The sequence below is a fragment of the Lichenostomus cassidix genome, chromosome 7 (assembly GCF_008360975.1).
Source record: "Lichenostomus cassidix isolate B80296 chromosome 7, HeHo_3.0, whole genome shotgun sequence".
In the NCBI taxonomy this organism is placed as follows: domain Eukaryota; kingdom Metazoa; phylum Chordata; class Aves; order Passeriformes; family Meliphagidae; genus Lichenostomus; species Lichenostomus cassidix.
Window position 1 is genome coordinate 24,094,542 of NC_139488.1, and position 19,161 is coordinate 24,113,702.

Genomic DNA, 19,161 nt, shown 5'->3' on the forward strand with positions numbered 1-19,161 from the left:
CTCTGTTCCAGTTGATTGTGACACCAAGTGAATGTGACGTAGGGAAGGATTTGAGACCTTTGCTTTCTATTAGTTACTAACCCCAAAGTCATGGGGCAAGAAGGCAGGTCTGTTCATGGGAGTATGGCACTGCAAGGGCACTCTGCCTCACCTGGCCAGACTTCTCTCAGCTCCCTCTGGCCTGCTGCCCCACCTGAGTGAGCTCTTAGTTCCCAGGCTGGCTTTGGGGTCTGCTCTTTAAATGGGATGTTTCCTTTGTCAGCAGAAAGGGGGTGTTTGTGACCACAAGGATTTGGGACCTGTGAGGGACAGGATTAAAGGGATTCACAGTTCATAGCTGACTGTTTTGGGGCCACTCCCCTGGATGCCTGATTCCAGACTGGCTTGGCACCAGTGCACATGGGACTTGGTGCTTAAATAGCAAGTGCTGGCAAAAGGCCAGACTGGGATCTGATGTAAGTTGGTGCCAGTTAGCATTTGATGGATGGACTGCCAGAGTCCACTGCTTTAGGATGCAGCTCCACAAGCCCCAGAGCCAGCTCAGGGAGCTGGCCAGGCTGTGCTTGCGCTGTTCCTTTGCTTCCAGACAGCCTGGAGGGTTTAGTGCCTTTTAGCCTCTCACCTCTGTGGCGCTGGGATGGACCTGAGTCACATCTTGCAGCAGAGGAGAGCAAGAGGCAGGCTGTGACCTTGGAACTGTCACTGCAGTTGGTGACTTGGGCTCTGTCTAGGCATAGTAGCTCCTGTGGGGCTTAGCTGGGCCAGCTCTGCGGTGAATGGAAGCTCACAGGGCGGTAGTGAGACCCAGAGCACCCTGTGCATGCCTTCTGCTTGCCCTTCCTCACACAGCTTCTTTCCCATCACCTAGAAATACAAAGGAAATGGGAGGGGAGAAGACGGACGAGTGGGAGCAGTGAATAATTCATTGTCAGAGTCTCTGCTCAGCTGCATAATTCATTCTCAGTGATATTTTCTTGCTCCAAACGAGCAGCAGTTGCTCTCATTGGCCACGTGCAGGCTGTGGCCACACAAGCCCTGGCAGCACATCTGGAGCAGAATTAGGCTCATGGGTGCCTGGGTCCAACCTTTACAGCCCTCACCACACTGAGGGAAGACTGGGCTTCCCTCCAGGAACACAGCTGGAGAAGGAAGCCTCTAAGATGGAGGAGACATTTGGCACCAGGTGAAGCTGGAGTGCTTGAGAGTGGGCAAGGTGAAAGCCAGGGCGTTATGTGCTGCAAGGGACTGGCAGGGACTGGTGTCAGTCTCTCCGTGACATGCCCACATGAAGGGAAAGTTGGCACCAGGGCTGTCCTTCAGTAGGAGCCCATGCCACCTGGGAAGACCCTGTGACAGGAAGCTTGAGCCCCAGTGTGGAGCTAAGAGTCACTTTGCAATGCTGAGGAGAAGATGGGAGTTTGGGGCAGCGCTCAGCAATTTCTCCTGTTTGCTGGCTGGGTGAAACTGATGCCCTTTGCAGAGCAGAACTGCTGCTTCAGCAGGTGGAGGAGCCTCTGCTGCGCGGCCCAACCCACAGAGCCATTAATAACAGAGTGGGAACAGGAATTCAACAAGTGCCCGTGATTAATTAGCTCATCAAGGGCAGTTAATGGCCAGCCTGCTCTCCTTGGCCCCGTGGTGCAGGTAATGGAAAGGCATTGCTTCTCACTGGCCGAGGTGTAGCCCCCTGCCAGGAGCAGTGGGCAGGCTCTGTGAGCCATTCTGACGCACTGCTGAGAAGTATTGGGTGAGATCGTTTTGTCAGATGCTGGGGGAAGAGATCTCTAAGGGAACTTGTTAGTTATAGAAGTCAGGTAGACAACTCTGGCAGAGCCCCAATCTAATAACAGCTTTCCTTTTCCTAGCCCTGGCATTATCTCACATCTTGCTTGTGCTCCTTCTTACTGAGGCTGACTTCTTCACACGTACTCTGCTTGTCTCAGCACTTCCTCATGAATTAATATCTATAAATTCAGGTGCCACCTATGCTGCACCAGGCACTGGAGATGACAGAGCTGTGCAGTAACAAGGACATGAAAGCAAGGCTGCTTTTTGAATCCAAGTGATGAGGAAGCAATCCACTCCACACGTCACCCTGCCAGGGAGAGGGCTGAACTCCACCAAGTGCAGGTCATCACCTCTGTCCCAGCTGCTTGACGATAAGGAGAAAGAAAAGCTCTAGTGCAAGGCATTACAATTAAATTGCACACGTTTGCATCGTTTGAGCAGCATGATACAGCCCAAGGTGTGAAATGAATGTGATGGGACTGAGACTGCTGCTGTGCCAGTAAGGAGTGCAAGCCTTGTTCTGTGTCCCAATGGGGATCATGTTCCCCTTCAGGGCACGTTCTGTGATAGTCATGACGTTGGCTATTACAGCAGAAGTGAAGCGTGTTCAGAAACCCCTGAGCTGCAGACTGTAATTTCTCCTATCTCCAGAGACCTGTGAGAGCCTCCTGGAGTGACTTCCCCTCTCTAATGTCTAGGATTGCCTCTGTACATCTCTATTAGAGGCCTCCAGGAGAGCCCTGACTATTGATTTTGCACAAAGTGCTGTATTTGCTATTGAAGGCTGCTGCCTGAGGTGTGAGCTGCCACACGGAGGCACTCGTGACATCCGTGAGCTCCTTGTCTTGGTACCAAACATCCTGACGGTCTGAAAAACACCTTCTGTATGCCAGATTTCTGGCTGCCCCTCTGGGGAAATCTGAGGAAAGCTCAAACTGAGAGCATCCGTGCTGGGAGCAGCCAGGGTGTTTTAGGGGCTGGGTCGTGGCTTCTCACTTGATGATTACGTTGACCAGAGATGCTTCCAGCCTCAAAGAACTTTCCCTGTAATGCACTGCAGAAGCTGCCTTTGCTGCTCTGTGATGAGTCCCCCCTTCCTAAATCCTCAGCAAGTTTCACCTCGAGCCATCTTGTGAAGTGTCATGTCCATCTTCTGCCTCCTAAGCCCTCTTTCCTGTGGGAGGCACATCAGGGAAGGCTGTGCCTCTTGTCCCACAGAGGCAGTGGTGTACCAGGAGGACAGGTATTTAATTTGCTTTGCTCTGCCCTATCTGGCACCTCCCAGCATTGCTCACTGTGTCTCCAGCTTTTTGCTGCGTCTCTGACAAATTGTTGCTCTTTCCCGTATGATACAGATGTTTTTGCAGGACTGTAAATTACTCCCATCCAGTAACTCTTTTATGAAGCACTTTTTCACCACACAGTAAAGAAAAATGCAACTGAAGAGGTAATTAAATGTTTACTGTTAAGTACTTTATATATTATATACTATAGATCATTCCATCCATTAAACAATCCATTTAACTCCCTTTAACAGCATTATTGTCTATTATTAGGTTAATCAGCATTCGCATCCTGTAACTCCGCATTTCTATCTAATTAGCCTTTCTTTCTTACTTCATATTTCTATTTAATTAAGCTCAGCATCAGAGCTGAATTCCCTATGCTCAGCACTAGCAGAGGATTTGGTCCTTTCAATGCTTGGGGGGCCAAGGAGCACCAAGTTTTAAGCAGTCTCCTTGGATATGTGCTAAAGTTTTCCTCCTGGAGTCAGGCCCTGCTTAACTCCTCAGAAATTTGTCTGTGTAAGAAGCTGTAGGTTTGTGACCTTTTCAGTTCTCTCAGATTATTGAAGAGATCCCATAGGTGTGGTGGCTGCAGCTGGTGTGTCTGCAATGACTGTGTGGAGCATCCAAGCACCACATGAGGTACTGCATCCTAATCATGGATAGGGATTTCCTTTACTTACTGACTGGAAAGGCAGGGAGTTTGTGTTGTGAGGGGCTCACACTTCACTCTGCTTGTTGGGGTAAGGATCAGCAGCTGGGAATGGCTCCTTTCTCACCTGACCAGGGCAAAAAAGGATGTGCTGGTGCTCTTCCCAGGCTCTGGGGCTGTGGGGCTGTGTGGCAGGACACAGCACCTGCTGGGAGGGGTTTGTCAATGTGCACCAGTTTCAGATGTAACTCTGCAGGCCCCATTTGACAAACCTTAGCAGCGCTGTTCAGACTTTGATCTGCAGAGGGATGCAGATCCCTCAAGGGGTGTGTTAGTGAGCTGGTGGCCCTGGCCCATGGAATGGGTGGGTGTGAGGAGCCCCTGAGGCTGCACAAGGCTGCTGTGGGTCGGAGTGCTGCTGGGACGTGAGCTCACATCATGCCTGCTGATAACATGCTCCTTTGGCACAGACATGTGCTCTGTTCTCTCAATCCCCAGGCCCTGGAGTCTGCTACAGGAGACTGCTACAGGAGGCTGTCAATTATAATCTCCCCCCTTCAGATGTTTTTGGGGATACCCAAGGCACACAACGTGACAGCATCACTGGAAAGCAGATTAAATAGCAGACAGGGAACACCTTGCTTGTCACCACTTAGCATCCAAGCTGCAGTGGCTTTGAGGAGCTGTCTGGCCCTTCCAGAGTCCCTGAGCAGCTCTTTTTGCTAGTACCAGTCCAGAACAATCAGCAAATTGAGTTCTTTTTATTAACTTTAAAAGAAGACATTAGCCTCAGCCAGGAGAATAAAACCAATTTATGAGGCAATTAGCTCTGCAAAAACATCTCAGTCTCCCCAGAGCAGCCATCTGAGGAGCATCTTATTCCAGCTGCACAGCTTCTTCCGGCCTTGGGTTTACAGCACACTCCATTTATCATAAATAATAATAATAATGAATAAACAAATGGCTTCCTGATGAGAGTGTGAGACAGCCAGGAAGGTCTTCTCTGCCTAAAGTTAGACTGTGTTGTTGATTTCCTCCTTCCAGGTGTCGTTCTTGTGGCTGGATGCTTGATTTTGATTCATTTTGATACTCAAGCTTTTTTAAGCAGCATTATCTTATGTGGGCTTCTCGTGGGATCTGTGACAGGGTTAGGTACAATTCAGAGAACCTGGACTACATGAAGAGGCCATAGCAGCACACTCTCAGAGCTCTGTATGTATTGTCCAAGCCCTTTGTAGGAATTGCAGCTTTCTCAAGGACTGTCTGGAAATTTGGGCAAAAGCCAAAAATGGGATCTTCCTCTGCCATGATTATTCTGATGCAATAAATTCTGGGTGATGAAGGTGGTGCAGGAATGAATGTGGATTGGAACTGACACAAAAGTTTGATTTTCTATTTGTGGGCTAGCCTGAGACTTCCTAATTGGCCTTAAAAGAAAATTGAAATCAAAGGTTAAACTCAGTTTCAATGAGCTGATGCACAGCATCCCTCTGCCAAAGACAGAACTCCTGTATTTTCTGTATTTTCCTCTTCCAACGCTTCCATTTTTATTATAAACATCTGTTTCCTGATTTTAATTATACAATGCTATTGTGGAAGTGAAAAGTAGAAAACCAAAACACTAAAACATAACATTTATACTACAAATATTCTACAAAACTTTATGATTTTGTCAATGAAACATTTTTTTTTACATAGGGTGATGCAGCTGGAGTGCTGACCATCTTTGTTTAGATTATAAATGGAGCACTCCTAAGAAGAGCTCTGGTCTTGCACCATTTTTATGTCCAGCAGCAGGAGGGAATCCTGTAGATCTTAGCGTGTGTTAAGAAGCTGAAGGGGAAAGAAAGTCCCAGCAACTGTGAAAGTCACAGCAAATGCTGTGATCGTATTAAAATATCTAGAAAGAGCTAAACCCCAAGCTTTTCCATATGAATCAAGATGCCTGAAAGAAAGTTTCCTATGGAGAATTTTCGGGTGTTAAAAGGTGCAGGTTGGGTTGTCTGTACCTCTGCTTCTTTCTAAGCTGGTTCTGCAGGAAGTATGTACTCAGACCTGAAATGCAATAGTCCTTACAGTTATTAGGCTAAAAAACATGAAAGAACAGTGGAAATTTGATGAAACCCAATGTTCAGGGTCACAACCAGCAGGAGTTGTGGTTGCTGTGACTCCTGGATGTAGCTATGGATACAGCACAGGATATATATGGAATATATATGGAATACAGCTATGGATACAGCACAGGATATATATGGAATACCTTTGCATTAGAGACCTTCCAGGACCCCTACTCAGGCACGGTGGCTGCAAGCCCTTGAGAGGTGAGCTATTTGGAAGAAGGCAGTGTGAGGGATCTGACATGCTCAAGCCTTTTGGAGCAACTTGCTGTGGAGTTTCCAGGTGTGCATTTGCCTCGTGCTCCACACTGAGGATGGGATTTACAGCCACTCAGCAGTGCTGCTATCAGTAGCTTGACCAGCCCAAGTCTATCAGATACTTTAAAGGATTTTTTTTCTTTATTTTTTTAAATCCTCTCCTGCTCCACTTCTTTCTCCATCATTGAGTTAAAGGTCTGGTTAGCATCTCCTTTGGAATAATTCCGTCTTTAAATTTTGATGAGTCAGTGAGTCCATGCAAGGCTTTTTAAAAGCTTTTAATTCTAGGCTTTGGGGGTTTTACACAGCTGGTTAAATCTGTAATGACTTCTTTTTCATTTCCACTTGAACTTTCTGCTGTTCTGGTGCTCTTTAACTCCTGTAAGGCCTCATTTGTGTTCTGTTGAAACACTGGGAGATGAATGGGTCTTCCAATACCGGCTTTTTATTAATGTGCAGGTTTATAAGTGATGTTGCCCCTGAAGGGATTAAATGTAGCTTGAAGAAGGTGTTTGCTGACATGGCTGCACCACTCTGTGGGGAGTCTGTAGCAACTGAGCTTCATTCTCTGTGTGTGTAACAGACTCTGTGTGTAGAGGACTGAAGTAATTCTTCTGCCCTCCCTGTGCCCAGCACTGTTCATTCAAGCAGTTTTCACATCCTGGGGACATGGATGTTTCAACAAACCACTGCCAGCCTTCCAGGAAGGACTGGATGCAGCCTAGTTTTCAAAACCAAGGGGTTGGTTTTGTGGAAAGGGCTGGTGCCAGCCATCACACTTGCTGAGCAGAAAGATCTCAAGCCGCAGAAAACAAAACTGGGCTCTCCATGGCTAAGGGTGAAATGACAATTGGCAAAATAGCAGCAGAGAGAGCAGTGCTCCAGCAGCCCTTCTCTGCAGGACAGGTATTCAGGGCAAACCTTTGAGATACATGGAATGTCTCATGGCAGCAGCATTCCTAAAGCAACTCTGCTTCTGGTCACTGTCTGCTCACTGTCTTCAGGTGTGAGGTAGTCTCTAGGCAGTTGCTTCAGTGGAAAAAACTGAGAAAAATAAGCAAAAAAAAGGGAGAAAAAAGGGTGAATTTTGTTGTACTTTGAAACCATCTTCTGTTATCCGTGTTGTTACATTTCTCAGCTTTGATAGCTGCTTAGTTATCTTCCGGCCAAATGTGATGATGTACAAAAGCTGTCCCACTTTGATACTCACTCACACAAAGGTAGGCACTGCTGTAGTGGAAGCAGCTGTCAGCTGGGAAATTGCACAGAGGCTGCTGGGTTTTTCACGTCAATTATGCAACAATTCAGACATCCTAGTGGGAGGCTACAGTGTGTTGTTTGGACTGGATTTTCTAAGGTGTTTAGGTGCTGGAGGATTCAGATAAATACTTGTGGGGACTGACTGAGAAGCCTCCATGCCTAAATGCTATTGAAATAATGGGTGTTTTGCTGTCAGAGATGCCAGGATGCTTCTGAGAAGTCCCATTTTCAAGAAGAAATGTTGGTCATGTGTCACGGAGAGCTGACAGCTACAAAAATACCCAATGCCAAGGTAAACAAGACAAATGTATAACTTGGTGTCCTTGCCATTGATAAAGGTTTGCCTCTGGAATAATATAGACCATCTCTAAAGAATGGTAGGTAGGTCAGGAAAGCAACTTCAGCTGCAACAGGCTTCAGGAGAGCTGGGTTTGGCCCTTGCCCATGCCCCAGGCTTGCTGCACAGTCACAGGAGCTCATGGAGTTCCAGGCTCTTAAAAACATAGCAGCTGAGGCTGGTTTAGAGGTCCCTCACCCCATGTCCTCTTTAGCCCCTGAACAGGTTTTGATGTCCAGTTTCTGTCAGAAATCACTAACATATTGGGCTTTCCATGGGATGAGATGGACTTCTTCTCATCTCCAGAAGTAATTTTATTCATGTTTTCTCATCAGGAAACCTGTCACAACAGTTCAATGTAGCCTAGCATGAAATGTATCCTAGGGGTTGATTTTCCTTTTGGGAAAGCCTGGAAGGAACATGTATCTCTTATAAAGGCCATTGCAGAAGGGCCAAAGTGTCTTTCAGTGTTACTAGAGAGAGCACTGTATGACTTTTCTTCTTCAAATTCAAGATTACAGGGCAGCAGGCCACCTTCAGCTGTCAGATATGGAGAACAAGCAATGCCCTCGTGTTATGGCTTCTTTTAGACTTAATTCTTCCTTACGACATTCAGATCTTGCTTTCCTGCGGCAACCCAAGCCCTGGCTGGCTCAGGAGCTGGGCTTTGACAGGGGTGAGTCCTTGCTTGCAAACCATTCCTCTGCAGCTCCTGTAGGACTTGTCACTGTGGCATTTGGGGCTTTTGCTATGACCCTTCCACCATGCAGCAGTTGCATTCCATCAGCAGAAACAACTCACACAGACCTCAGCCCTGCAGTGTTGCAGCCTGACTCTGAGTTTAGGGGGAAAAAAATGAGAGTGGGAGGGAGGCTGTGGAGCCCCAGCAAGAGGCATGCTCCTTGCATCCTGCCTCATGCTGTGGCTGCAAATTGTCTTGCAGGTGTCACTGGTCCATGGGATGTGATGGAAGAAAGTTAACAGGCCCCATCTCAGCTGGGGAAAACAGCTTTGTAATTAGGATAAAGCCCTACATCTGCCAGAGTTAAAATTTCTTTTCTGCTTTCTTACTAGGGTTAGTGAGCTGTATTGCCCATTTTTCAGACAAAATTCTGTTGTCTGAGGATGGATCACACCCAGGAGTGTGGTCCAGCCATCAGATGGAGAAGAGAAGAGCATAATGGCAGCTGGGCAGGTTTTTCAGCAGCAAGTAGAAGACGAGGCCAACTTTTCTGATGAGGAGCTGGGGTGTATGTGTTACAGTCATTAACATGGACTTTAAAAGAGCCAGCAAATTTGAGTCCAGTCAGTAGCACTTAATAGCCCTGGCTCTCTGCAGAGCTCCCTCAGCCTGTTTGCAGTCACTCCCAGCAGTGAGACTGATAGATTTATATGATTTTACAGGGGTACAGAAGAGTTGCTTTGCAGCACAGCACCGTTTCCCCTTAATGGACTCTGTGACAAAGCAAATTTTGGTGGTGTAAAAGTGCCTGGGCTGCTGGACCAAAGTACTCCATTTGCAACACCCTGTGGTGAGTGAAAGCCACAGGACTGGTTATAGCCAAGCTGAAAGGTTGTGAAAGCACTGATCACACCAGGCACTTATGAAAGCCAGATTTATAGCACTGACCTGTGCATGAGAAAGAATATCATACTTTTTGTTCCTAAATTCAGCCTAATGTTAAAGAGTCAGTGTGCTGAGTGTTGCACAGAGCTTTGCAGACAGAGTATGTCCGTGAACACTTCAGGGAACTGGTGTGTGTTACTGACATACATGCAAGGGCACATTTCTTCCTTCAAGATGGCTCAGCTCCTGTGAGGAAGCAAAAGAGTCCCTGTGGGGTGGCCAAGTCCCCTGGCAGCAGCATGACCCCTCAGCCATTGGAAAGCTGCAGCAGGCAGGTTGTGAGCAAGGAAGGATGCTGGAAGGGTGGCCCTGGCAGAAGAGGAATAGTACACTGTGGGGAGAGAGACGATCTTACAGTCAGGGTTGAGGCACTGCCACAGTTTGCAGATAAATGCCCAGATATGTGCCTTTATATCATGATGCCAAACAAAGTTTCTCTCACTGAAACACTTCTTGTTTCTTTTTTTTTTATTTTTAAAATTTTGAACGGCAGAATTTCTCCCAGTGAGGAAGGCTGGATGGCTCAGCAATGGCTCTGTTGATGCCTAAAATTGCTGGTAAAAAAAAATTGAGATGCAGACATGCAGTATAGGAAAAGGGTATTACCTTGGTTTAATAGGATCCCAGATGCACACCGACAACTAAGAGACCAATGATATCACGCGTATACAATTTATGGACTTCATAGATTAGCATACCTATCTAAAATTCCCCAATAAGTAGCCTAACAAATGAAGTAGTTGCCCCCTTATTCAAATTACCTCCTCCCAAAAAATGTTACAACTTAGTTTACAAAAACATGTCCCAGTGATGGGGCTCTTTCAAGGTTGGTGCCTCATGCTCTTGAGATTGTGGAGATTGTTTCGTCTTCTCCAAAGAATTCTGAACAAGGCTATAGTACAAGGGTTATAAACATGTGGGGCTAAGGTACAGGGAGTAAAAACTACAGGAATGGGAAATGGTAAAAAGGATATAAAGAGAGTATAAAAGTATAATGAAAAAGGACAAAACCCCATCAGGCATCACTGTCACAGAGAATCTGAACTGATGGACTGGTGTCACAGCTGACATCTGACAGGCTTTTATCTAGACAGCACAGCTCTGAGTGCTGTGCCTGGTTAACAAGTTACTTGGACTTTAGGAATGAGGTACATCTATTCCACTTTGGTGACATGTCTGGCTGAAGCCACAAGCAGTCTGAGATCTTTCTTCTATGGGAGCTGCTGCCGAAACCAGGCACCACAAAGATCCTCTTGCCTTATGCAGCTGAACTTCAGTCTCTGCCTTGCTGTTGTGCAGCTCCGCAGGAGCAGCTCAGGGTGGCAGTGCTGCCCTGCGGTTTGTGCTTTTCTCTGCTCTCATTCCATTTTCTCGCTGACACTCGGGGAGTTGTGTCCCCAGAGGGAGCATCAGGGGTTTCATTCGAAAAAGCCCACAGATGCAAACTGCAGGGATCTGCATCCTGCCGTGCTGGGTTTAATTAAGGGCACTCTGGAAAAGTCCCTGTTTGGTAACATCTCTATTTCTCCAGTTACACTGTGTTGGAATTCAAGTGGCTTTATAGCAAGGCTGAGTTTGGGCTCACATCTGGCGATATTAAATCACTGCCGTGGAGGAAGAGAAGGTTATTTCTACTTTTTCTATTTGTTGTCAAGTGGCTACGTGGGCCAACACACATTTCTGCTACAAGTGGTAGAAAGGAGAAGTGTGTAACCTCTGTAAGAAGTATCAGAAAGAAGCACTATAAAATGCCACTCCATTGATTGTTAGCACTGTCTAGTCCCAGTGGAAAGTGTAGCCTTTGAGTGACAGCACTTCATCCCGACATCCTCTGGCTGAGAGGGAGCAGTGGCACAGCAATCTGGAACAGGCACAGCCCCGTGGTGTGCTGGTTGCTGTTTCATTTGTGCTCTCAGCACTGACCTGTCTCCTAGGGATGATTGACAGAGTTTCAGGGGTTTGAGAAACTTCAAGCGGCTGATATATGGATGTAAAATCTGTCTACTAAATATGTTTGATTTATTTTCCCATGACATTTTTTATCTGTCAAATATATTTATCCTATGTCAAATATGTCTAATTAGACAGAGTTGTATAAATAGATATAAATGCAACAGAACATTACATTTTTTCCTAGGCATGTCCCCTTCATCCACAAAAATCTTTGTTCAGCTTCATGATAAGAATTTTCCTTGTTTTTCCTGGATATCCAGTGTAGTCTGACATAAGGTACCTAAGCTGTACTGTTACCTTTCCCCTGACAGCCCATCTGCTGTGTGGATGCTCTGTGCTTCTTATGTGAAACCTGTGGCCCATGTGCTTAAAAGCATGTAAATCTGTCCAGGGGCTCCCAGACAGAAATAAGGCAGCCCTCATGATGCATAAAGAGATACAGAAATACATTTATGTGTCTATATATGAATCATAAATCCACCCACTGCTATGCACAGTGGCTTTCTGTCAGCTTTGCAGTGGAGATTTCAGGAGCCCTGGCAGGGAGGTGTCCTGGTGTCCTGTCACAGGCATCCTGCTGGGTGGCATGGCACACAGGTGAGGACATGGATGTATCTGTGTGCTTCTTCTCTGAAATGCATCACTCAGGATTATCCCAGCCCCAGAGCTAACATCCCATCCTGGTCAAGCGGCAGATTTAAGGCCTGAAATATCCGTGAAGCTTTGTTGATTTGGGAAGTAAAGCATCTCCACTTGTTCTAGACAGCATCAGAGCTTCCCCTGAGCTGTGGTACTGCCCAGGGCAGCTAGCTGGATTTTGAATTATGACTTCTCATCCAGCTGGAGGTTTTCCTCACCAGCTCCTTTTGCCTTGCTGTGCTGTGGATCTGCTCCTGGTATGGTGAAGAAATAACTGGGCTGTATTCGAGTTGGTCGTGCTGATAGAGCAGAGTGTCAGCAGTGCTTGGGCAGAGCAGGTCACAGTGCTGGATGACCATCTCCATTTGTTTCCAGATCTGTTTTTTATATCTCTGTGGCTATGTGGAATCCAACTTGGTGTTGCCTAAGGGGAAACAGCCCCATCAGAAAGAAGATTTGCTTTCTGTTCCTGCATTCACTTCCCCCAAGCATAAACCAGCAGGAATATTTTGCTCAGGCTATAGAGACTCTGGCTTGAAGTAGGAAAAGGCAAAGCACAAAGAATACAGGGAAGTAGCAATATGTAAAGTGGATCCAAATACAATTTTCCAGGATTTGCAAACCCCACAAAATCCAGGCAGGGCATTTTATCCCTCAGAACAGGGACAGCAGTTGCTTTTTTGGAGGATGAGATATTCTGTTGACTGTCTGCAGCACAGGTCCCTGCTGCTGTGTCTCTCCTGCTGCTGCTAGAAAGGGAGCACAAAGGCTCCTGCTTAGTAGATATAGCTGAGAATTTCTCCAAAGCATCAGATGTCAAATCAACATTTTCAATCTCTTCTCTCTGTCTGAGTTACTTTTCCTTCATGTTTCTTTCACTGCTTTTCTCCTTCTAAATCCTCCCCCTTCTTCTCCCTGATCAAACCCTTTCTCTCATGGCAAACATCATTACTTCAGCAGGTGAGATGAAATACGCCCCAGTCTACCTCAATCCCAGCGCAGACAGAAACCCAAGAGAGAAGGGCAAAGAACAGCAAATAAGGAAGCTTGCAGAATGCCAACACAGCAATGACAGTGAGAAATACAAGACAAAGCAGTTAACCACACAAGGAAATAAATGCTCCTGTGGGAAAAATCATACACTAATGCCTATTAGCTTAATAGCCCTGTGGTTTAGGCAGAGGGCTGAGAGACAGGGGGTCTGGGCTCTGTGTGCTGCTGTGCTGCAGCCTGGCTGTCACTTGGGAGCCTGAATCCTCACTCTGCCCTTGGACCTCTTTGCTTTCAGCTTTGCCACTTTCCAGTGCAAAACAGAATCCAGTTTCTTGTGGGGCTGTCAGGCACTGGCAGAGGCCAGGAGCACCTGGAGGAACCCACGCTGCTGGATGAAGGATTTCCCCAGATGTATGCACACACTTGTGCAAGGGGCAGGTCTATCCCCTTGTGTGGTTCCTCCTCTCCCATCTCACTCTCTGCCCAGAAGGTGGAGGTAAGTGAAGGTCACCAGCACTTGTCTGCAGAAAGAGACTGCACACAGTGTGCCCATCCAAACCCCAAGTGCTCTGCTGGCTTTTTATTGGTTGTTGGGACTTTGGGGACTGAACCTCAGAGCAAAAAGGTCAAAGCAAAAAAAGAGGTTAAATGGAAGCAAATGGCAGAGCCAGTCCAACAGAGAGCAGGAGATAATCAGCTGTACCAGTTTACCAGGAAGGTTTATGAGGAAAGGAGATCAAAGATTCCCTTGGAGAAAAGATAAAGAGGCAGATTATGATATACTTTACTTCATAGTGCTTCCTCAAAAGGAGCTGAGGGCATTGTTTTCTGCTTTAATATATTGTGTTAAACATTAAAGGAATGAAGGCAGGGAGCCCGAGAAGCAATGAGTTAATCTGAAAAGCAGACATTTTCAGGCTGGGGAGTAGAGAAACTTTATTGTTTATTATTAGACTTTTCAGCTCACAATGGACAAGTCAATATTTTTTCTTTTGACTGCTGCTGTTTCCTCCTTTGATTGTTAAATCCCTTCTCTGCCTAGAAATACCCTGCTTTGAACAGAGTCTGCTTGTATGTAGCAAATGGGCTGAGAACACTGAGCATTGAGCCTGTGGGGCACATAACTCTGAGCACTGCAGAGGCTAGATTTGGGGAGGTATTGGATAAATAAGGGATAAAACCCCTGCTCTAGCTCTAACACCAGGATTTTGGGGCAGGAATGTCTCAGCTCCCAGCATCCTTTTGTTATGGGAAGGATAAGACCTTAGGGAGGATAAATAAGTGGATGAAATTCCGTGTTATGGGTTATGAACCTTCTGGACAAGAAATTTTAGAGAAGAGTGGTTGAATGGAAGTCCTACAACCAGTAACTCAAGGTATGAGACCTTTCTCACTCTTTAGCCTTCTAAGACTTCCAGGAGTTAACACAAAAGTAATTGTTGGACAGCGATGGTGATGCTTAAGCACCTCAGGGGGAAGAGAGGTCTCTAATGATGAGGGTGTTACCAAACACTGAAAAAGGCTTCATCAAGACAAATATTACCATTAACTATTGTTAACTACTGCTCCTTATATTGCTGAGGAAGGAAGAACAAGATTCCCTATTCCTGGAAACTTCTACAGGCATGGGGATGAATTTTGAGTAGATATTTTAGAAAAAGGGTGAAATATTATATGTTTCCTCTTATGACCATGTCATGTCAGACTTACTGCCTTGCAGTGGCTGGCAGGAAACTTATTAGGAAATAATACTGCTACCTCAGAGCTGGGATATTAATTTTTAATCGATTACTTCTTTGTGATGATGATGATGATGATGGAAGTGGGATATCAAAGATGAGTGAATAGTGTAGCACATGCTCTTGCTGTTCTGGAACCACACACTGAGCCCCAAGCTGTTCTTAAGGCTTTCCTTTCCCAGCTGGCCAAAATAAGATGTGCCAGCTTTCTCCTGCATATCCCCAGATTGTGAGCATCTCCCAGTCTCTGATGCATTTTTTATCACCTTGCACGGCAGGTAATGGATGGGGAAGCAAGGGCAGGAGGAAGGCTTAAACCTTTTGGTTCTGGCAGGAATGAATCACTGAAAGATGGTTTATGATATTGATCATAATAAATAGAAATCACCTGGCAGAGGAAGGAAGCAGAATTTGCATCACTCCATGATGTGACTCCACCCTTGTGGGTGTCACCAAGATCCAGCTCTGATCCAGTCTTCAGGCTTTCCTGTGAGGTGGGTACCCAAGGCTTTCACCAGCTCCAAACAAATGCTCCCCAAAGACTCTGCTTGGAAAAGCAGCTGCTCTTTCCCCCAGGCTGTCCTCTCTACCTGCAAAACATGTTATTCACTGTAAAGCAAAGCATCTGTTGCCTACACATGGTAAGACTGAAAAGCCAGCATCTGAGGATAAAATAGGAAGGGAAAAAATTGCTCCAGTTGCAGCTGCCAGTGGGGAGCAGCGTGTAATCAGGGAGGCTGAGAACCAGCCAGAGGAACAACAACCCTCAGGCCCTCTCTGAGTAAGGTCCCTGGCAAACCATGATTGGCACAAATGGTCAAGTGCCTTGCTTTTTAATATTTCACTCAAGGAAATGGGCTCTCTATCCCCCCAGCCCCTAGACCTGCAATAATTTGGACATTAATGTGAATCATGAATGCCATTTTTCCAGAGTGAGCTGAGCTTCTCCTTAGAATTTTCATGAAACACTCATGAAACAACAAACTTTGGCTTTCAAAGAGCAGGTACAATCAGAGCTTCTGGTGGTGGGAGGATGTCCCTCTGCATATGTATATGCACAGATGTTATTTTCAAACAAATTAGGGCTTGTTTTCCAAAGGGGCATAGTGCCTGAATTTGGTGTGTTTGGCTTCGTAAACTTAACACATCTACCTAAGGTAACAAATTCACCAAAAAGTTACAATACTCCTTAGTCTGAGTCTGTTATCTGCAGAACTGTTCCCTTCAGCATGGGCTGAGGAACATGGTCTCCAGGCTTCTCTGAAAAACACAGGAGGAAAGACTCCATTGCAGTTGACAGACAGGGATTGATATTTTGTGACAGTGCCTGTGTGTGCACCCATGCACATTTCAGCCTCAGAAAACACAGATCTGCCACTTGTGTGGAAGAACTTTGAAGCCTCAATAGCAAAGCAAACAACAAATATAAAATTATTTTTCCCCTTTTTTCTCCTTTGGCTTTTCTGATTCATAAAGAAATTCTCAAGTCAATTCTCTTGCATTTGTAGGAGCTTAGTTGGCAAGGCAAGGACGAGCTAGAAGTAATGCAGTGAGTTGCTGTCTGAAGCTTGTTTGTATTCCTGATGATTCTTTGCAATATCCTGGATTGTATGAACACAATGTGTTTCACACTGGCTTGTGCTGCAATCTTTCTCCCTCAAAGGCAAGTGTTGGAGCTCAAAGAAATCACAAAGCCAGCTCTGCTCCCTTATTGCAGATGTGCTTTAAAGGGTCAAAGATGGAGGAGAAAGAGGTTACCATGCTTTCTGTCCCTGCTTGCACTGGGCTCACAGCAAGCACTGACCCAGGCTGTGGCTCCTCGCCTGTAATGCAAAGCAAGTACCAGTGCATCTTAAATTCTGTGCATTCACGGACTCCAGCTTGAAAAAGCTCCCAGTGGGGCTCATGACTGAGCACAGGAAAAGGTCACACCTGGGTGATCAAGGGGGACAGCCCTCTGCCAGATTTGGTTCCACCTGAAGAGGGGCTCTCTGAGAAGGGGAAGCAACTTTTTGCTTTCTCTTTTCAAGAAACACAGAGATGGAAAAGGCTTCCCCATTCTCATGAGTCTTACCTCTTTGTCTGACTGCTAGGTGCTTGTTGAGGGACTTAAACCACAGTGTGGAGCACCTGACCCCAGTGGGAGCTGGATATGACTGCTCTGACTTAGTTGAGTTAGAATTTGTCTCCTAGAAACTGTCAGAGGGCATCATCCATTACTGTCATGTTCGGGTTTGGATCGATGCGCGTCATCTCTGCCCACAGGGACAAAGCTCTCACTGGTCAGTCTGGACTGGAATAGAAAAGAAATCTTCTGTGATTTCAGAGAAAGAAATACCTACTGTCCGGAAACTAAGTGTGCTAGGCTCTTCAAAAAGGAGCCTTTTTTTTACTGATTCTTCTTTCTCTGAAGGATAAAAACCAATTCAAGAACACAGAAAGTGGGAAAATAGAACCAGGAGTTATAAGCAAAAGGAATCTATTGTGTAGCAGGACTGAACCCATCCCCAGGTTTACATTTCTCTGCTCATCTTGGGGCAAAATTCAGTCCTGAGGTTTGCCTTCTCCTCTGCACTGAACACAGCGATTATGTTCATCCTATTCAGATTTCAGACTCAATTTTCCTTTTTCAAAGGCCTGTGCTGTTATTTTCCATCCATCCATTCTTACAGTTAGAAAACGTACATTTGGGAGGCTGACTTGATTTGCTCTTTCCCTTGGGGAATAATAGATGTCATGCTGTTTAGAAAAATGAAAAGAAAAAACACCCTTTCCATGCACCAAAGGGTGTGGGGAGAAAACCCTGCTAAAAACCTGCATTCTAAATACTGTAATCTAAAGCTGACAAAGAGGGTCACAGACTTATTTTCTTCTTCTGGCTCAACCTTCTTTTAGCCAATACAAAAATTTCTCGTAACTCCTGTCTCTCCAGGGGGTTTGACCAGCATTGTCTCAAGCTGTGTGCTTTCCCCACTATTAATAGGTAACGATTGTGTAAGCTCTGACTCTTTTTGTTAATATTCTAGCAAAACAGATTTTCCAAACAACCACAACTCTTTTGTCCCTTTCAGTCCTGTCTGATACCTCATTGTAGGTGTCTGTGAAAAGCAAATAGACATCTGTGGAATCTAAAGAGGAGCTCTGGCAATTTTACACAGACCCCCACTGCCTGCCTCCATAATCTGACAATAAAATTGGATTTTTGGTATCTCTTTAACACTCCAAAGAGTAAACCCCTTTCATAACATGTATCATTTTCCAAGGTAATTTGAAGAAAATACCTTTCACTTTCAAATTGCCCTTTGGCAGCTTTGAAACCACTGTTGTTTTGTGAAAGCCCTTGGCATTTAAAACTGCTTTGTAAGGAGGAGGAGGAATAATAATAATAAAAAAGCTCCCAACCTTGGCTACTTCACGTTCCTTCTGATCTGTCCAGAGCTTTTCAAGTGAATAGGAACACGCCGACAAATGCATTCTGAAGAAAATCTCATTTTGACCCTAAATGGTTCTTCACAATTTCCAATTCACGCTGTTGCCATTTTTGCAGGAATTGATGGCTGCCATTGTTATCAGAGCTGACAGGCCCTGGGTACGTTGCACAATCAGCGCAACCTGCCTGAGCCTTTCATTATTCCCACGTGGCAGCTTCTCATGATATCTCTCTTTTATAGGCATTGCTCATTTCTATTTTGCATTTGACACGGCTGCCCCACTCGCAGGCTGCTGGGGTGCCCAGATAAAACAGCTCCTCTGAAGTTAGAGGAACAAAGCTCCCACATGTGCCCAAAGTGGTTGGAGGCTCCTGGCCTTCCAGAATGTTCCAGATCAGAGGCTGCTCTCTTTGTGGGAATTAGCAGTTGGGTAATTGCCCAGCACGTGGGTTCATTCTGCTCAGCTCTGGTGTTCCCGCAGTGCTCTGCAGACATCCAAATGTCCTCTAAAAGCAAATCCAAATCAAAGCTTTGGGGAGCTTTGGTGTTTACAAAAATGAAGAGGACAGTGTTTTTTGGTGACCTGTTTTGTTGTTTTTTTTTTTTTTTCTTTTTTTCTTTTTTTTTCCTAAAAGTGTGTCTCTCTCTCAGCTGGAAGAAGCTGAAAGGGTGCAGAAACATCTCCCAAATGACCAAACTGGCCATCAGGCTGTAAAACAGGAATGTGAGGAGGAGGAATCTCTCATTCTGCATCAAACCTGGCTTCTCTAGATTTAGTTAAATTTAACACAGCCTCTGGTAAGTGTTGTAAGTTGAAATCCTGAGGAAATCACATTTTCCCACAGGAAGGTGCCCAGTGAGAGATGTGGGTCATTGCAGCAGTCAGTGAACACCACAGGGATGCAAGGGAAAGCAGGGCACAGACCCACAGAAATGATTTTATTAGCACAAGCAAAAGAAACATCTACCCCATCTTCTGGCCTTGCATCATGAAGGCAGCCAAAACCCAAGGCTTTTATGGTGTGAGCCTTCTTTCCTGTTTCTGGTGCTTGGAATCATTGTCATAAAAGAAGATCTATTG